The sequence below is a fragment of the Balaenoptera borealis genome (assembly GCF_965194805.1).
Source record: "Balaenoptera borealis genome assembly, chromosome: 3".
NCBI lineage: Eukaryota > Metazoa > Chordata > Mammalia > Artiodactyla > Balaenopteridae > Balaenoptera > Balaenoptera borealis.
Genome location: NC_138866.1, coordinates 54,139,823 through 54,156,844, shown reverse-complemented (window position 1 = coordinate 54,156,844; position 17,022 = coordinate 54,139,823). Strand labels below are relative to the sequence as shown.

Sequence of the window (17,022 nt, the reverse complement as noted above, 5' to 3'; positions counted from 1 at the left end):
CATTAGAGAAATGCAAATCAAAACTACAATGAGGTACCACCTCACACCAGTTAGAATGGGCATCATCAGAAAATCTACAAACAACAAATGCCGGAGGGGGTGTGGAGAAAAGGGAACCCTCTTGTACTGTTGGTGGGACTGTAAATTGATACAGCCACTATGGAGAACAGTATGGAGGGTCCTTAAAAAACAAAAATAGAATTACCATATGACCCAGCAATCCCACTACTGGGCATATACCCAGAGAAAACCATAATTCAAAAAGACACATGCACCCCAATGTTCATTGCAGCACTATTTACAATAGCCAGGTCATGGAAGCAACCTAAATGCCCATCAACAGACGAATGGATAAAGAAGAAGTGGTACATATATACAATGGAATATTACTCAGCCATGGAAAGGAACGAAATTGGGTCATTTGTAGAGACATGGATGAATCTAGAGACTGTCATACAGAGTGAAGTAAGTCAGAAAGAGAAAAACAAATATCGCATATTAACGCATATATATGTGGAACCTAGAAAAATGGTACAGATGAACTGGTTTGCAGGGCAGAAATTGAGACACAGATGTAGAGAACAAACGTATGGACACTAAGGGGGAAAGCGGCGGGGGGTGGAGGTGGTGGTGTGATGAATTGGGAGATTGGGATTGACATGTATACACTGATGTGTATAAAATGGATGACTAATAAGAACCTGCTGTATAAAAAAATAAATTAAATAAAATTCAAAAAAAGAATAAACAGAATAAAAGCCAACATTAAAAAAAAAAAGCTACTAAACTAACACTGATAGTAGATAACCCTGTTCTTTAAAAGTCTAATATGGGGGAAATTTATGACACCCCCTTGAGGCAAAAGCAGGTGCTATCAGTTAGTTGTAGTTATAAATAACTTTTTTTCTTCTGATGAATAAGAGTCAATTAACTCAACTTTCTTCTTGGCCCAAGAGCATGTTAGCAACCACCTTCTCCCATGTCTTCCAATTCCTTCATATGGTACTTTGGCAAAATATTATCTTACACTTGTATAGTGCTGTAGATTTTTCTAAGTGCTATTACAGCCCAATAAAGTGATCAAAAAAAGAGTTAATCAAAAGCTCTCAAACTGTTAAGAGGCATGGGAAGGTGAAGTGGTTGTTGAAATGTATCATGGAGTCAATTTTTTTGGACATTTTATACCTTCCTACACTCTACTCAACCTTGATGTTGCTGTGTTTCAGCTTGTTTAACCTCTCAGGCACCACCACACTGCAGAGCAGGGAGCACAAGGAATTTTAAAGTCTTTCCACCGTAACAGATGCCATGTTAATCATGAATTAGTTATTCTAAGATTGAGAAAGTAAAGTTGATTATTTTAATGTAACTGATATATTAGTGAATTTTTAAAACCTGTAAGTCCCTTTAGATATTACACATATGTTCAGATTTTCCATTCAGGGCCTGTGTATCTGGGACAAACCCCAAGCATAAAGAGTTTTTTTTAAGCTGGGAAGAAGGTGGGGAGGTTAGCAGGATTCTGCTGTTTCTTATACCTTCAACTTCAAAATCAGTCACTCTTTTCTTGTTCTTCCTCCATTTTCCTCCTCCTTTGGTGGGGAGGGGGTAACTACAACTTATTTAGCATTTGTATTACCTAGTTTTAGTTGAACGTATTGTAATGGACTAAATGTTTTGTGTCCTCCAAAATTCATGTGTTGAACCCTAATCCCCAATGTGATGGTATTAGGAGGTGGTACCTTTGGGGGTGATTAGGTTATAAGGATGGAGGCCTCAAATTGGATTAGTGCCTTTATAAAAGAAATCCCAGAAAGCTCTCTCACCCCTTCTAATGTGAGAACACAGCAAAAAGACAGCCATCTATGAGCCAGGAAGTGGGCCCTCACCAGAAATGAACCACACTGGCAGCCTGACTTCTGACTTGCAGCCTCTAGAACTGTGAGAAATAAATTGCTGTTGTTTATAAGCCACCCAGTCTATGGTACATTGTTATAGCAGCCTGAACTCACAAAGACAGGTTTTATCTCATGATGTCTGTTCTTACCAAACAAAAATAATCTTTAGATGGGAGGCAGGACAAGGTGCAAGCAAGTTGGCATTCACCTTTAGATCACCAGACAAAGAATGACTCCAAAGAGATTCTAGCTTTGCTGGTATTCATGTCCTGGCCAGCATCACCTTTGCTCACCTCAGGCCACTCGTATATCTCACATTCTCACAATCATGCTAACACTGAGACAAAGGTTTTGTGAACTGTGAATAATGGTTTTGATTGCATAACTGTCACACTGAACAAGAAGGAGTCTTGGGGTATAATCAGAAAGCAATTTTACTTTTGTCACTCACTAGTCCTTAAAATATGATCTGTGGGATTCACTGAAACCCCTATCAAAATTCTAATGACATTTTTCATAGAAATAGAAAAATCAGTCATAAAATTTGCATGGAAACGAAAGATCCTGAATAGTAAAGTAATCTTGAGCAAGAAGAACAAAGCTGGAAGCATCACACTTCCTGATCTCAATTTATATAACAAAGCTATAGTAATCAAAACAGTATGGTACTGGCATAAAATAGACATATAGAACAATGAAACAGAAGAGGGAGCCCAGAAATAAATCCACACACATAGTGTTCAACAAAGGCATCAAGAATATACAATGGCGAAATGATAGTTTCTTCAATAAATGATGCTAGGAAAACTGGATATCCACATGCAAAAGAATGAAATAGGATCTTTATCTTACACAAAACACAAAAATCAACTCAAAATGGATTAAAGACTTAAACGTAAGACCTGAAACTTTAAAACTCCTGGAAGAAAACATAGGGAAAAGCTCTTTGACATTGGTCTTGGCAATGATTTTTCACATATAACACTGAAAGCACAGCAACAAAAGCCAAAATAAATAATTGAGACTACGTCAAACTAAAAAGGTTCTGCACAGGAAAGGAAACAATAAAATGAAAAGGCAGTGTATGGAATGGGAGGAAATACTTGCAAACCATATTACTGGTAAGGGATTAATATCCAAAATATATAAGGAACTGGTACAACTCAACAGCAAACACAAAACAAAAAACACAAATAATCCCATTTAAAAATAGGCAAAAGACCTGAAGAGATATTTTCCCAAAAAGACTGTTGACCATACAAAATGGCCAACAGGCATATGAAAAGATGGTCAATAACATTAATCATCAGGGAAATGCAAATCAAAACCACAATGAGCTATCACCACATACCTATTAGGATGGCTATTATCAAAAAATCAAAAAGATAACAAATGTTAGCAAGGATGTGGAGAAAAGGGACTCCTTATACACTGTTGGTGGGAATGTAAATTGATACAGCCATTATGAAAAACAGTATGAAGGTTCCTCAAAAAATTAAAAATAGAACCTACTATATGATCCAGCAATCCCTTTTGGGTATATATTCAAAGGAAATGATTTCAGTATCTCAAAGGTACTAAGATACCCGCACACCCATGTTCACTGCAGCATTATTCACAATAGCCAAGATGTGGAAACAACCTAAATGTCTGCCATTGAATGAATGGATAAAGAAAATGTGGTATATAATGGGTAACGATATGTGAACTACCACTCTCACTTTATCCATTCACCATACACACACAGTGGAGTATTATTCAGCCTTAAAAAAAAAGAAGGAAATCCTGTCATATGTGACAACATGGATGAACCTGGAGACATATGCTAAGAGAAATAAGCCAGGTACAGAAAAACAAATACTGTGTGATCTCACCTATGTGTAGAATCTTAAAAAGTCTCATAGAAACAGAAAGTAAAATGGTGGTTACCAGCAACTGGGGGCTGAGGGAAATGAGGTGCTGTTGGTCAAGGTTATAAACTTTCAGTTATAAAATCAGTAGGTTCTGAGACCTAATGTACAGCATGGTGACTATAGTTAATAATAAATATTGTATGCTTGAAATTTGCTAAGAGAGTAGACCTTAAGTGTTCTCACCACACACACACACACACACACACACACACAAAAATGGTAACTATGTGAGGTAATAGATATGTTAATTATCTTGATTATGGTAATCATTTCACAAAGTATACATATATCAAAACACCATGTTGTATACCGTAAATATGTACAATTTTTGTCAATCATTACTCAATAAAGCTAGGGAAAATCATCATCTGTGAGGCTAGATCAACACCCTTCCCCAGGCAAAAATTAAGGCAGGCTTCAAAACTTTTCTGGTCATTTTAAATACCAACAGTTCTCCCCTATAGCAGATGTCTTTAAAGCCTGAGTCACATTCCCTCAGCCTACCCTTAATTTCAGCAGCAACTCTGGGGGAAAGTTCTGGGTGAGCATAGACTCACCCAGAAGCAACTTAGACTAAAAGAATTATAGAGCATCCTATTAAAGTTCAGCTGAGACACAAATTCAGGGCTGATACTCTGCAATACAGGGGTACTGTCCTCCAGGATGCAGTATGTGCAATTCAACCAGTGACTGATACAGAGATCTGCACCCCTATAGCTGAATACATGGGTACAGGACCAAGGAGTGGATGTGGTATTGGCCCATCCATCCATCACTTCTAGCAACTCCATGTACAGAATGTGTTCTTCCCTTCCCACCATCTTGGGCTCTCTGATTAGAGGCCTTTGGTTCTCAGAGGATTTTATTTCCACCAGGGGTCATGGCAAGGACTGCACTGAACCTGAAACTACAATTAGCAACCTGATCACTTTGGGAGCCTTACCCGTCAGTGGGCCAGCAGCCAATGAAAGATGTTACTATGTAGCAGGGGCCATGGACTCTGATTTTCATGAGAACCAGGATTGCTGCTATGTAATGCGGGCATGGAGATGTATATTGGTACCTGGGATATGAACTTGCGTCTTCTGGTGCTCTCATGTCCAGTGATAACAGCAAGCAGGCAAGTACAGCAACCATACCTGATGAAAGCAAGACAACCAAGGGGCAGAATATGTGTGGATTACCCTCCAAGTAAGCAAGTGACACCCACCAAAATGCTAAGAGAAATCAAGAATGGGTGGTAGAGAAGAAAAAATATCAGTCATGACCTTTTGACCCATGGCAACAGCAGAGACTAAAGCTTGTTCTTCTAGCCCACTATATTGTCTGACATAGATATTGAGGGGAGCCATCTCCTTGAAGACTCAGTGAAACCATGGACTTAATGTGGGATACATGTGAATATGAGCTGTGTAAGGGCACAGCACTGTGTGGACAGCAGTAAATGCCTCCAGGGTCCAGGTTTCATCTTCAAGGCCCACCTCTGATTTCAGCTATAACAATGATGGACAGTTCCTTGTGACCTCAGACTCAACTTCAGCCCCACTGCTTGCCATTTCAAGCAAACACCACCCTTCTTTCTCCTGCTTCCAAGAATCACTTCCCGAATAAATTACCTGCATCCAAGTTCTATCCTCTGGCTCTGCTTTCTGAGGAAAGCAGACTGTAACAAACATTTCTCTTCTAATCCACACTGCCTGTGCACCACCACCACCGATGCTGCTGATTTCACTTCCTCCACCCCCCATCCTGTTGCCAACAATGTCCTCTACCGCTTCCCCCACTTCCCATCTCCCCTGTTCCAAAAGCAAGCCTCAGAAGATCAGCAGTCCTTCTGTCCCTCAAAGTCCTGTGTTTAAGTTACAAGACCACCACAAATTAATCACTTATTTGAGGTTATTTTTAAACAGAGACTTTATACAAAGGAGCTCTAATCTGCCTACATTTTCAAGTGTAGAATGTTTAACACAGTGACTGTCAGGATCTCAAAAACTGTTAGTTCATTTTTTCCATCAATCCCAGACAATGCATTAATCAAGGGCTATAGGAAGACTTAGACTACTACAATCAAACCTAGGCTACCAGGCTGGGTGTTCTCCTATCATCAGTGAACACGTAAGGAGGTTTATAGTCCCAGCATTTCCCTTGTTTTTTCTCAATATCCTCTCCTCCCCAGGTGATTCTGTCCACTCCCAGGGTAAAGGTGGAGAAAGATAGGAAAAACAGAACTTCATAGTCTGGACAAGACATATCAAGGAAAAGAGTAGGTTGTAATGCTTTCCTAATTCTCTGACCCACCCTAAATAGAATGTTTAATCTTAAATATATTCTGATTACTCTGGAATTAAGCTTAGAATCTTAGGAAATGTGGCTTAGGAAAACTGACAAATTTATAACCAATTATTGCTGGCACCTGATGGACTTGGAAAACCATGGACGTACAGGAACACTTTGTGTTATTTTTGCAACTTTTCTGAAAGTGTGAAATTATTTCAAAATAAAAAGTTTTAGAAAAAAGTCATAGTGCTGAAGATGCCAAAGTTTTTCTAAGAAAGGAGAATGTCTAGTGTTTAATTAGAACTCTTGCATTGCTAACATATAAACCCTTCCTCATCCTTCCCAATTCTTGAGTGAAGTCAACTGTACACCAAAATGCCTTTGAGAGTGCAGAGGGGTTTTTTTAAGTTAGTTTTTTTTTAAATTTATTTATTTATTTATTCATTTTTGGCTGCGCTGGGTCTTCGTTGCCGCATGCAGGCTCTTCGTTGGGGCGCGCGGGCTCAGGAGTTGTGGCTCACGAGCTTAGTTGTGGTATGTGGGATCTTAGTTCCCTGACCAGGGATCGAACCTGGGCCCCCTCCATTGGGAGTGTGGAGTCTTAACCACTGGACCACAGGGAAGTCCCAAGAGTGCAGAGTTAATTCTTACATCTGGGTCACGGCATGGAGCAAGAACATACACATGTGCTAGCAAGATAATCCATAAATTGAACTAAGCACACAATTTTGAGGAATATCAAGAACCACAAGAATTTGTACTATCATGGGAAGAGCTTTGGGCTTCCATAGGACGTAAAATGGAGATGTGAGATAATATTATCTAGATATCCAAGAATCAAGACTACCACCCCGGTTGACATTTGGATTACATATTAGAAGCTCTTAGTGTAGTGTGATACATATTAAATGTTGGCTATAAACATTATAGTTTAAAATTGGAGCACAAGCAGGAAGGTACATTTGTGGCAACATGAGAAGGAGAAAGAGCCAAGACCTGGAGAGTGATCTGCTCAGTAGGTTCTGCGGGGAATAACCAGGCTAAAAGGAGAAACTTTGTAAAAGTCAAGAGATTATCCAAGACACACAGCAGCCTCAGACATAATTCTAGAATCAGTTATTACCAAGATGAGCTTGAGGTGAGATTGTAGGATCTCAAAAATAGACAAAATTCAGCAACTTAAAATCCATGTTTGAAAGTTCAGATAAGCAGTAAGTAATGTCTCCAGGATACTTGTCCTAGGTTTTCAAAGGTATGGGGGTAAGGTTACCATCCTATTTCAAAGGGATTCAGTAATGCCTGAATCTTACCACTCACCTCTCTGCCATTTTCATTTCTCAACTGAGGGACCAGTACAAATAGTACCCACAGCCAAATGAGATATAAAATACCACATTATTAATGGATGGGCAAGAAAAGGATACTTCTCATTGTTGGGTTTTTCAGTTAAACTGAAAAAAAATAGTCTCATCAATAAGTGGCATTGGGACAAATAGATATCCACACCCAAAAGAATGAAGTTGGACCCCTACCTTACACCATATACAAAAATTAACTCAAATGGATCAAAGACCTAAATGTAAGAGCTAAAAGGTAATAGTCTGACTTCCTTTTTGATGTTTCACTGCTGACAGCTTTTAAGCCTCTTCCCTCTCTCTTCCCTTCTGTCTCACATCTGGGTAAGCTGATAGGAAAGCCCATGTGCTCCCTCCTTTGGTGTCATCAGGAGATTCAAACATAAGCCCCTGCTTCAATGCAGGAAGTCTCACCCTGGTCCCATTCCCTGACCTCAATAAAAATCCCTAACCAGTCTCCTTTCCTTGTTCTCTCAAGTCATTTTCAGACAAGCTTGAGAAGGCTATCCTATTCTCACACACACACACAAAAAAACAAAAAACCTCATTATGTAAGTAATAATATTCTGTTGTTTTCATACTCTGTTGATGCGTGTGTGGCATCATATGTCTTGACATCCAAACCAGATTTTGGGTGGGCATCCAGCTGTATATGTGGAGTGGTCACAAAAATTGGCACTGTGAGCAGGATTACTGAGGCATTCACCACCACCACTGGGGGTCTTTCTTCTTTTGCTCTTAGCCTACTAACTTGGTACAAACAACTGCACAGAGTGTGTACAATGTCTTCATTGCTTGCTGGCAAGATTACACTTTGAATTATACTGCGCTGTGCTGCATGAGTAAAGTCCTACCAAGCCTCTGTTATAGATTTAGCCAATCTAAGTCAGAAGTTTGGATATTTGGCATTTGGGGAAAGGAGTATAGCACTGGGTCCCTCCGTAAAGTGGCCCTGGTTCGAGTGTCTCAGCCCAGATCTACCTGTGTGTCTTAGAATGAAGCTGTGACTGATCCTAAGCTCTGGGAAAAGATTCTTACCCTGTTACCAACTGGTGGTATCTCAGCCAAGCACTGTGTCCAATATGTAAAGTGCTCAGGGGAAAGACTGATATGGTACATGCAAGATATGGTGGTCACACATGAAAGAACAGTCATTATGCAGTCAGATAGGGTGGGAAGGAGGGAGAAAGAGAGGGAGAGAACAGAGAAAAAACAGCCATTATATGATGTGCTGAAGTCCTCACTCCTAAGAGCAAATTGCACACCAGGACCTTTAAATACTTCTGTTGCTGTGCTGCATGTGCCTGTGTCGTAACTAAGATGCTAATCCTCAGGGTTATATGGAAAAAAACACCCATGGCATCCTTGAGACACAGCAAAGGGGCTAATTCAAACCTGACTTAAGACTGGAGTCCTTAAACCCTATAAAACAACCATTGCCACAGGGGAAACCCCTAACCCTGATTATACTGATTTGAGGCTCTCTGGAAAAAGAAATTTATAAATACAAGCAGGTTGGAGGAATCTCCCCTGCCCTTGAAGAATACACACACACACACACACACACACACACACACACACACACACACACAAAAATAAATAAATAAATAAAATAAAAAGAAAGAAGCCTGGATATGGGGGAAGGAAACAAACAAACAAAAAACTGAAACAAAGGTCTACAATTTTACCAAAATGAAAATCCAAAATTTACCAAAAGAATTTATACAACAAAAGATAAAAGGGCACTGATTGGCTTTTGTGCTTATATAACACAGGTTCTGAATTAACTCAGTACCTGATAAAGTGCACCAACTGGCAAACTTTCATGAACTTGATCAATACTAGGGATCCCACTGCATTTTAACAAGATACCCCTTATACTCTTAGGGGAGTTACCAAGTATAAAATAGGGGACAAATAAGTATGCCTCACCTTAACCATTGGAACTATTGCCTTGTCTAAAATCCCCGCAGCCTCAGCATTGCCCTAAAATATAATATAATGGGCATGAATGCTCTGACCCAATGAGTAATTAGTTAAAATGAAATTAAGTTGTTGGCATTTGATAAAAGTAGGATACCATGGATCTTCTCCCCCTCTGTTAAAATAGTTAATATGGTCTACTGAAAATTAAAATACTCAGTGATCAAAATCCATCATACAAGACCTATTTAGAGAAGGGGGTGATTATCCTCACTGCTTCTCCATTTAACAGTAAAATTTTGCCTGTATTTGAACTTGGAAAGAATGAACAGTGCCTCATGGTGAATTACCACAACCTTAAATGCTGTGGTCCTACTCATCAAGGCTCCTATACACAATATTAGTGAAATTACTGACTCTATCCAATCAACAACTGGTAAATATTTTGCTATTATAAATTTAGCTAATATATGCTGTTCAGTGTCTATTTCAACATCCTCTCAGATGCCTTACCTCCAAAGGGAAACAATATGCCTTTACCCAGCGGCTCATGGGATACCTCAACAACCTTAATATCACACACTATCTTTGCCAGCAAGATCTTAACTGCATCCAATTTTCTTGAGGACCACAGGTATGACATTACATTGATGACATCCTCCTCCAAGGAGATTCTTTGGAAGCACTCATTTAGGACATACAAATGCTCACAAAGGGGCTCAGAAAAGGGGATTCCTTCATCAAAGTAAAGAAAGCAAAAAAGGCAAGAAAGTGCCAAAAAGTTGGAAGTCACAGTCTTTTATAACCCAATCTTGGAAGTGACATCCTACCACTTTTGCATATTCTCTTCATTAGAAGGAAGTCATTAGGTGCAGCCCGCACACAGGAGGAGGAGATGACACAAGGGTGTGAATACCAAGAAGAGGGGATCATTAGAAGCAAGTCATTAGGTGCAGCCCACACACAGGAGGAGGAAATGACACAAGGGTGTGAATACCAAGAGGAGGGGATCATTAGAAGCCATTCTAGGAGGCTGCCTACCACACATGAAAATCAGGGTTAAGAGAAGATACACTTTTCAAATTGTAACAGGTATATCCTACACTTAACTTGTACAAGAACTCAAACAAATTTCCTGCTTGAAATTCAGTGACCCCAACAGTTTTGCATCATACAATTAAATGCTTAAAGCTAAAGAAGGCCCCATGTACCCAGAAAGATTATCATTTAAAATCGAAGGAGAGATAAAAAACTTCTCAGACAAGCAAAAAAACCAAGAGTTCATCAGTACTAAACCAACCCTTAAAGAAATGTTAAAGGGTCTTCTCTAAGTGGAAAAGAAGAAGCTATAGGAGAGGGGAAATCTTACTAGGAAAGGCAAGTATAAAGTAAAGACTGAGGATCAACCACTTAAATAAGCCACTACAAAGACAAAAGACGAAGATTGTAAAAGCAACTGTAACTACAATAAACAGTTAAGGGATAAACATGAAGATTTAAAATAGGACATCAAAAACACAAAATGTGGAGGAGGAAAGTAAAAAATGTAGGTCTTTTAGAATGTATGTGAACTTAAATGACTACCAGTTTAAAACAAGTAGATATAGTTATAGGTCAACATATATAAACGCCATGGTAACCATAAATCAAAAATCTACAATAGATATACAAAAACTAAAAAGAAAGGAATACAAGCATACTATTAAAGAAAGTCATCAAACCACAAGGAGAGAAACAAAAATAAGAAAAATGAACAGATAAGAATTACAAAAACAACCAGAAAGCAAGTAATAAAATGGCAATAAGTACATACCTATCAATACTTTACTTTAAATGTCAATGGACTAAATGTTCCAATCAAAAGACATAGGGTGGCTGATTGGATAAAAAACAAAAGAACCATCTATATGCTGCATACAAGAGATTCACTTCAGAGCTAAAGACACACAGACTGAAAGTGAGGGGATGGGAAAAGATACTTCATGCAAATGGAAATGACAAGAAGCTGGGATAGAAATACTCATATCAGACAAAATACAAGAAGTGGATATTACAATTGTTAACATATGTGCACCCAGTAAGGAGCACCTAAATATATGAAACAAATACTTACAGACATAAAGGGAGAAATTGACAATAATACAACAATTGTAGGGGACTTTAACACCCCACTTGCATCAATGGACAGACAGATCACAGAGACAGAAATCAGTAAGGCAACAGTGGTCTTAAATAATACAATAGACCAGTTGGACTTAATAGATATCTATAGGACATTACATCCAAAACCAGCAGAATACATGTTCTTTTCAAGTGCACATGGAACACTCTCTAGGATAGATCACATGTGAGGCCATAAAACAAGTCTCAACACATTTAAGAGGATAGAAATTAAATCAAGCATATTTTCTGACCACAATGTTAAGAAACTAGAAATCAATTACAGGAATAAAAATGGGAAAAACACAAACACATAGAGACTAAATAACATGGTTCTAAAAAAAAAAAATGGGTCAAAGAGGAAATCAGAAAATTCCTTGAGGCAAATGAAATTGAAACACAACTTTCCAAAATCTATGGGATGCAGCAAAAGCAATTCTAAGAGGGTCGTTTACAGCAATACAAGAAAAACTCAAATTAACAACTTAACCTACCACCTAAAAGAATTAGAAAAATAAGAACAAACAAAGCCTAAAGTCAAAAGAAGGAAGGAAATAATAAAGATCAGAGAGGAAATAAATAAAATAGAGACCAAAAATAGAAAAGATCAATGAAACCAAGATAAATTGATAAACCTTTAGTCAGGCTCACCAAGAAGAAAAGAGAGAGGACCCAAATAAATAAAATAAGAAATGAAAGAGAAGAAATAAAAACTGATACTACAGAGGTATAAAAAATATCATAAGAGAATAATACTATGAACAGTTATATGCCAACAATTTGATGACCTAGAAGAAGAAATAGACAAATTTCTAGAAATATACAACCTGCCAAGACTGAAACAGGAAGAAACAAAGAACTTGAACAAATTGATCACTAGCAGTGAAATTGAATTTGTAATAAAAAATCTCCCAGCAAACAAAAAAGTCCAGGACTGGATGGCTTCACAGGGGAATTCTACCAAACATACAAAGAACAACTAATACCTATCCTCCTCAAAATATTTCCCAAAATTGAAGAGAATGGAATACTCCCAAATTCATTCTACAAGGCCAACATTACCCTGACACCAAAAGCAGACAAAGACATTACAAAAAAAGGAAATTACAGGCCAATATCTTTGATGAACATAGACGCAAAAGTCCTCAACAAAATATTAGCAAACCATATCCAACAATATATAAAAAGGATCATACACCATGATCAAGTAGGATTTATTCCAGAGACACAAGAATGGTATAATATTCTCAAATCAATCAATGTTAATCACCACATTAATGAAAGGAAGGATAAAAACCATATGATCATCTCAATAGATGCAGAAAAAGCATTTGACAAAATTCAACATTCATTCATCATAAATCAGAGTGGGTATAGGGGGAACATATCTCAAGATATTAAGGCCATTTAAGCCAAACCCACAGCTAACATCATACTCAATGATGAAAAGTTGAAAGCCTTTCCTCTAAAATCAGGAACAAGACAAGGACGCCTGCTCTCATCACTTCTATTTAACATAGCATTGGAAGTCCTAGCCACAGCAGACAGGAAAAAGAAATAAAAGGCATTCAAATTGGAAGAGAAGAACTAAAAATGTCACTATCTGCAGATGACATGATACTTTATATAGAAAACCCTAAAGTCTCCACCAAAAAACTATTAGAACTAATAAATGAATTCTGTAAAGTTGCAGGATACGAGATTAACATACAGAAATCTGTTGCTTTTCTGTACACTGAGAATTAAATATCAAAAAGAGAAAGTAAAAAAAAAAACTCATTGAAATTGTATCAAAAAGAATAAAATATTCAATACCTAGGAATAAACTTAACCAAGAAGGTGAATGAGCTATACCCAGAAAACTATAAAACACTGAAGATGGAAATTGAAGATGATACAAAGAAATGGAAAGATATCCCATGCTCTTGGATTGGAAGAGTAAATGTTTTTAAAATGTCCATACCACCCAAAGCAATCTACAGATTTAAGGCAATTCCTATCAAAATACCCAAGACATTTTTCAGAGAACTAGAACAAATAATCCTAAAATTCATATGGAATCACAAAAGACCCTGAATTGCCAAAGCAATCTTGAGAAAAAAGAACAAACGTGGAGGTATCACCCTCCCTGACTTCAGATTATACTACAAAGCTACAGTAATCAAAACAGCATGATACTGGCACAATAACAGACATATAGACCAATGGAATGGAATATACCCACTCACTTCTGATCAGCTGATCTACAACAAAGGAGGCAAAAATATACAATGGAGAATAGACAGTCTCTTTAATAAGTGGTGCTGGGAAAACTGGACAGCTACATGTAAAAGAATGAAATTAGAACACTCCATAAAACCATACACAAAAATAAACTCAAAATGGATTAAAGACCTAAATGTAAGATCTGAAACTATATAACTCCTAGAAAAGAACATAGGAAGACCATTCTTTGACATAAATCCTAGCAATATTTTTTTTGGATCTGTCTCCTAAGGCCAAAGAAATAAAAGCAAAAATAAACAAGTGGGAGCTAATTAAACTTAAAAGCTTTTTCACAGCAAAGGAAACCCTCAACAAAAGAAAAAGACAACCTACTGAATGGGAGAAAATATTTGCAAATGATATGACTGACAAGCAGTTAATCTTCAAAATATATAAACAGCTCACACAACTCAATATCAAAATAACAAACAACTCAATCCAAAAATGGGCAGAAGACCTGAATAGACATTTTCCCAAAGAAGACATACAGAAGTCTAACAGGCACATGAAAAAATACCCAACATTGCCAATTATTAGAGAAATGCAAACTAAAACTACAATGAAATATCACCTCACACCTATCAGAATAACCATCATCAAAAAGTCTACAAATAACAAATGTGGCAAGGATGTGAAGAAAAGGGAACCCTTGTACACTGTTGGTGGGAATGTAAGTTGGTGCAGCCACCATGGAAAACAGTATGGAGGTTTCTCAAAAAATAAAAATAGAACTACCATATGATCCAGCAATTCCACTCCTGGGTATATATCTGGAAAAAAATAAAACACTAATTTGAGAATATACAGGCATTCCCAAGTTCATAGCAGCACTATGTACAATAGCAACATATGGAAGCAATCCAAGTGTCCATCAGCAGACAAATGGATAAAGAAGATGTGGTATATTTATAAAATGGAATATTAGCCATAGAAAAGAGTGAAATTCTGCCATTTGCAGCAACATGGATGGACCTAGAGAATATTATGCTTAGTAAAAAATCAGACAAAGACAAATATTGTTTGATATCACTTATATGTGTAATCTAAAAAATAAAACAAATGAATGAATATAGCAAATCAGAAATGGACTCACATATATAGCAAACAAACTAGTAATTACCAGTGGGGAGAGAGAAGGGGAGTGCAAGATAGGGTGATGGGATTAGGAGATACAAACTACTATGTATAAAATAGATAAGCAACAAGGATATATTGTACAGCACTATTATAGTCACTATTTTGTTTTGTAATAACTTTTTTTAAAATTTTATTTATTTTTGGCTGCATTGGGTCTTCATTGCTGCACGTGGGCTTTCTCTAGTTGTGGTGAGCGGTGGCTTCTCTTGTTGTGGAGCATGGGCTCTAGGTGCGCGGGCTTCAGTAGTTGTGGCACGTGGGCTCAGTAGTTGTGACTCATGGGCTCTAAAGCGCAGGCTCAGTAGTTTTGGCACACAGGCTTAGTTGCTCCATGGCATGTGGGATCTACCCGGACCAGGGCTCCAACCCGTGTCCCCTGCATTGGCAGGCGGATTCTTAACCACTGTGCCACCAGGGAAGTCCTCCCCAGCATACTTTCTTCCAATGAAAAACTGCCCCTTCTCCTTCCTATGTGGTTCTGATGAAACTGGTCATCACAGGGCCCTGTCTGACCCCCAGCTAATCACATGACTATCCTCCTTTTCACAGTGACTGGTCAAAGTTACATGAGCCAAGCAGGGCCAGAGTCCATCCATGCAATTTAATGTAAGGATACTGGGAGAGGGAATGTCTCTTCCTTTTGAGTCATGAACAATAAAAATGAAAGCTTACAGCTGTCAGAAGCCACCTTTCCCATCACATGAAAGGACCTGTTGGTAGAGAGGAAGAAAGGAGAGAGAAAGCTAATGATATCATTTGAGTCCCTGTAGAGTGTCTTGGAGCACTCCTGCCAGCTCCACCCTGAACTTCCCAGTTACCAGAGCCAGTGAATCCCACTTTGCTCAAGCTTGTTTGGTTTTCTGGCATTTGTTTATAACCAAAGTGTCCTGACTAATACAGGCTTGTTTCAAGCTAACTCTTCTTACTAATTAATATGTATATTCCATCTGTGTCGTTCTCAAACCAGGAAACAGCTGTTACCTAAAAAGCTTTTATAAAATACAGATTTTTAGGCCCCAACCAAAACTACTATTTCAGCATCTTTAGGGGTGTAATCCTCACATCTGTATTTTTGTTTTTAACTCCACAAATAATTCTGAAGCCTAGCCAGTATGGACAACCACTAATCTATTCTATTACAAAAAAAAACAAACTTCAAATTCTAAATTGGCTTTCTCCTATTTGAATTGCATGGATCTTTCAGTCTAGAATCTTATAAAGGAAACAGGTAGGTTTCCCCACACTGACCACAATTAAACTCTGTCTCTCCCAATAGAAAAATCAGTAGAATATTTTAAAAACACTTTTATAGCATTTATTGATTTTACTTAATTCTACTGATAGAAATCATTACTGGGAGGAGTATTACAATCACAAATGTGGGGGGGTATATATATACAGGTTTAATGCTCCTTTAGTTCTCTATCATGAAACCAGCATAAGAACCAGACTGGGTAGTCATGGACATCTAATGCAAATTTCTGTATTAAATGGCACACAGCAAGGCCAAGCCATGTTCCTACATCTCTTTACATCTCCATCCTTTTACATCTGTACCAGTACAAATTGGTAAACTAATATATTTTACCAAGTGCAAAGAAAAAGCATCTTTTTAAAACAATGACATCAAGGCTCAGTTTCAAGTTGGTGATATAGGAAACCTCCGGCCAGGAGCCCCTTGGACAATCCTGTGAGGCAGTGTGGTGGGACAGGCAGGGCACTTTTTGGCCATTTGCAATGTCATAATGATTCTTTTACATCTGAATATACTCATTTAAAACTGGCACTATGACAGCATGGTTCAGCAAAGTTTAGGCCAATCATTTCCACAGGATAATTTATATGTTATGTCAAGGGACAGATGTTCTACAGTCTTTATATCCTGAGCAGTTGTGGGAATCTTTGCATTTTTGCTGTTTCATATTATCATGTCCTAAAGGAAGACCCCTCTAAGGACTTCAGATAGAAAGGAAAACTAGTGATCATATAACATCACTGGGATCACCTTGGGTATAAAATCAGGAGACACATCACCACAGAGGAACCAAGCAGTAATCAGGTAATTTCTATAGGTTGACCATGATTATACTCCTT

At 38.0% G+C, this 17,022-nt stretch overlaps 1 protein-coding gene across 1 annotated transcript in view; it reads right to left on the bottom strand.

Annotated features, from left to right (window-relative positions):
* FSCB (fibrous sheath CABYR binding protein) overlaps nt 1-14,524 on the bottom strand; it is a 358,126-nt gene extending 343,602 nt beyond the window's left edge. The window contains 1 exon segment of the mRNA XM_082383832.1: nt 14,449-14,524. The gene's annotated coding sequence lies outside the window, so the exon portion shown is untranslated.
* Nucleotides 14,525-17,022: the final 2,498 nt, after the last annotated feature.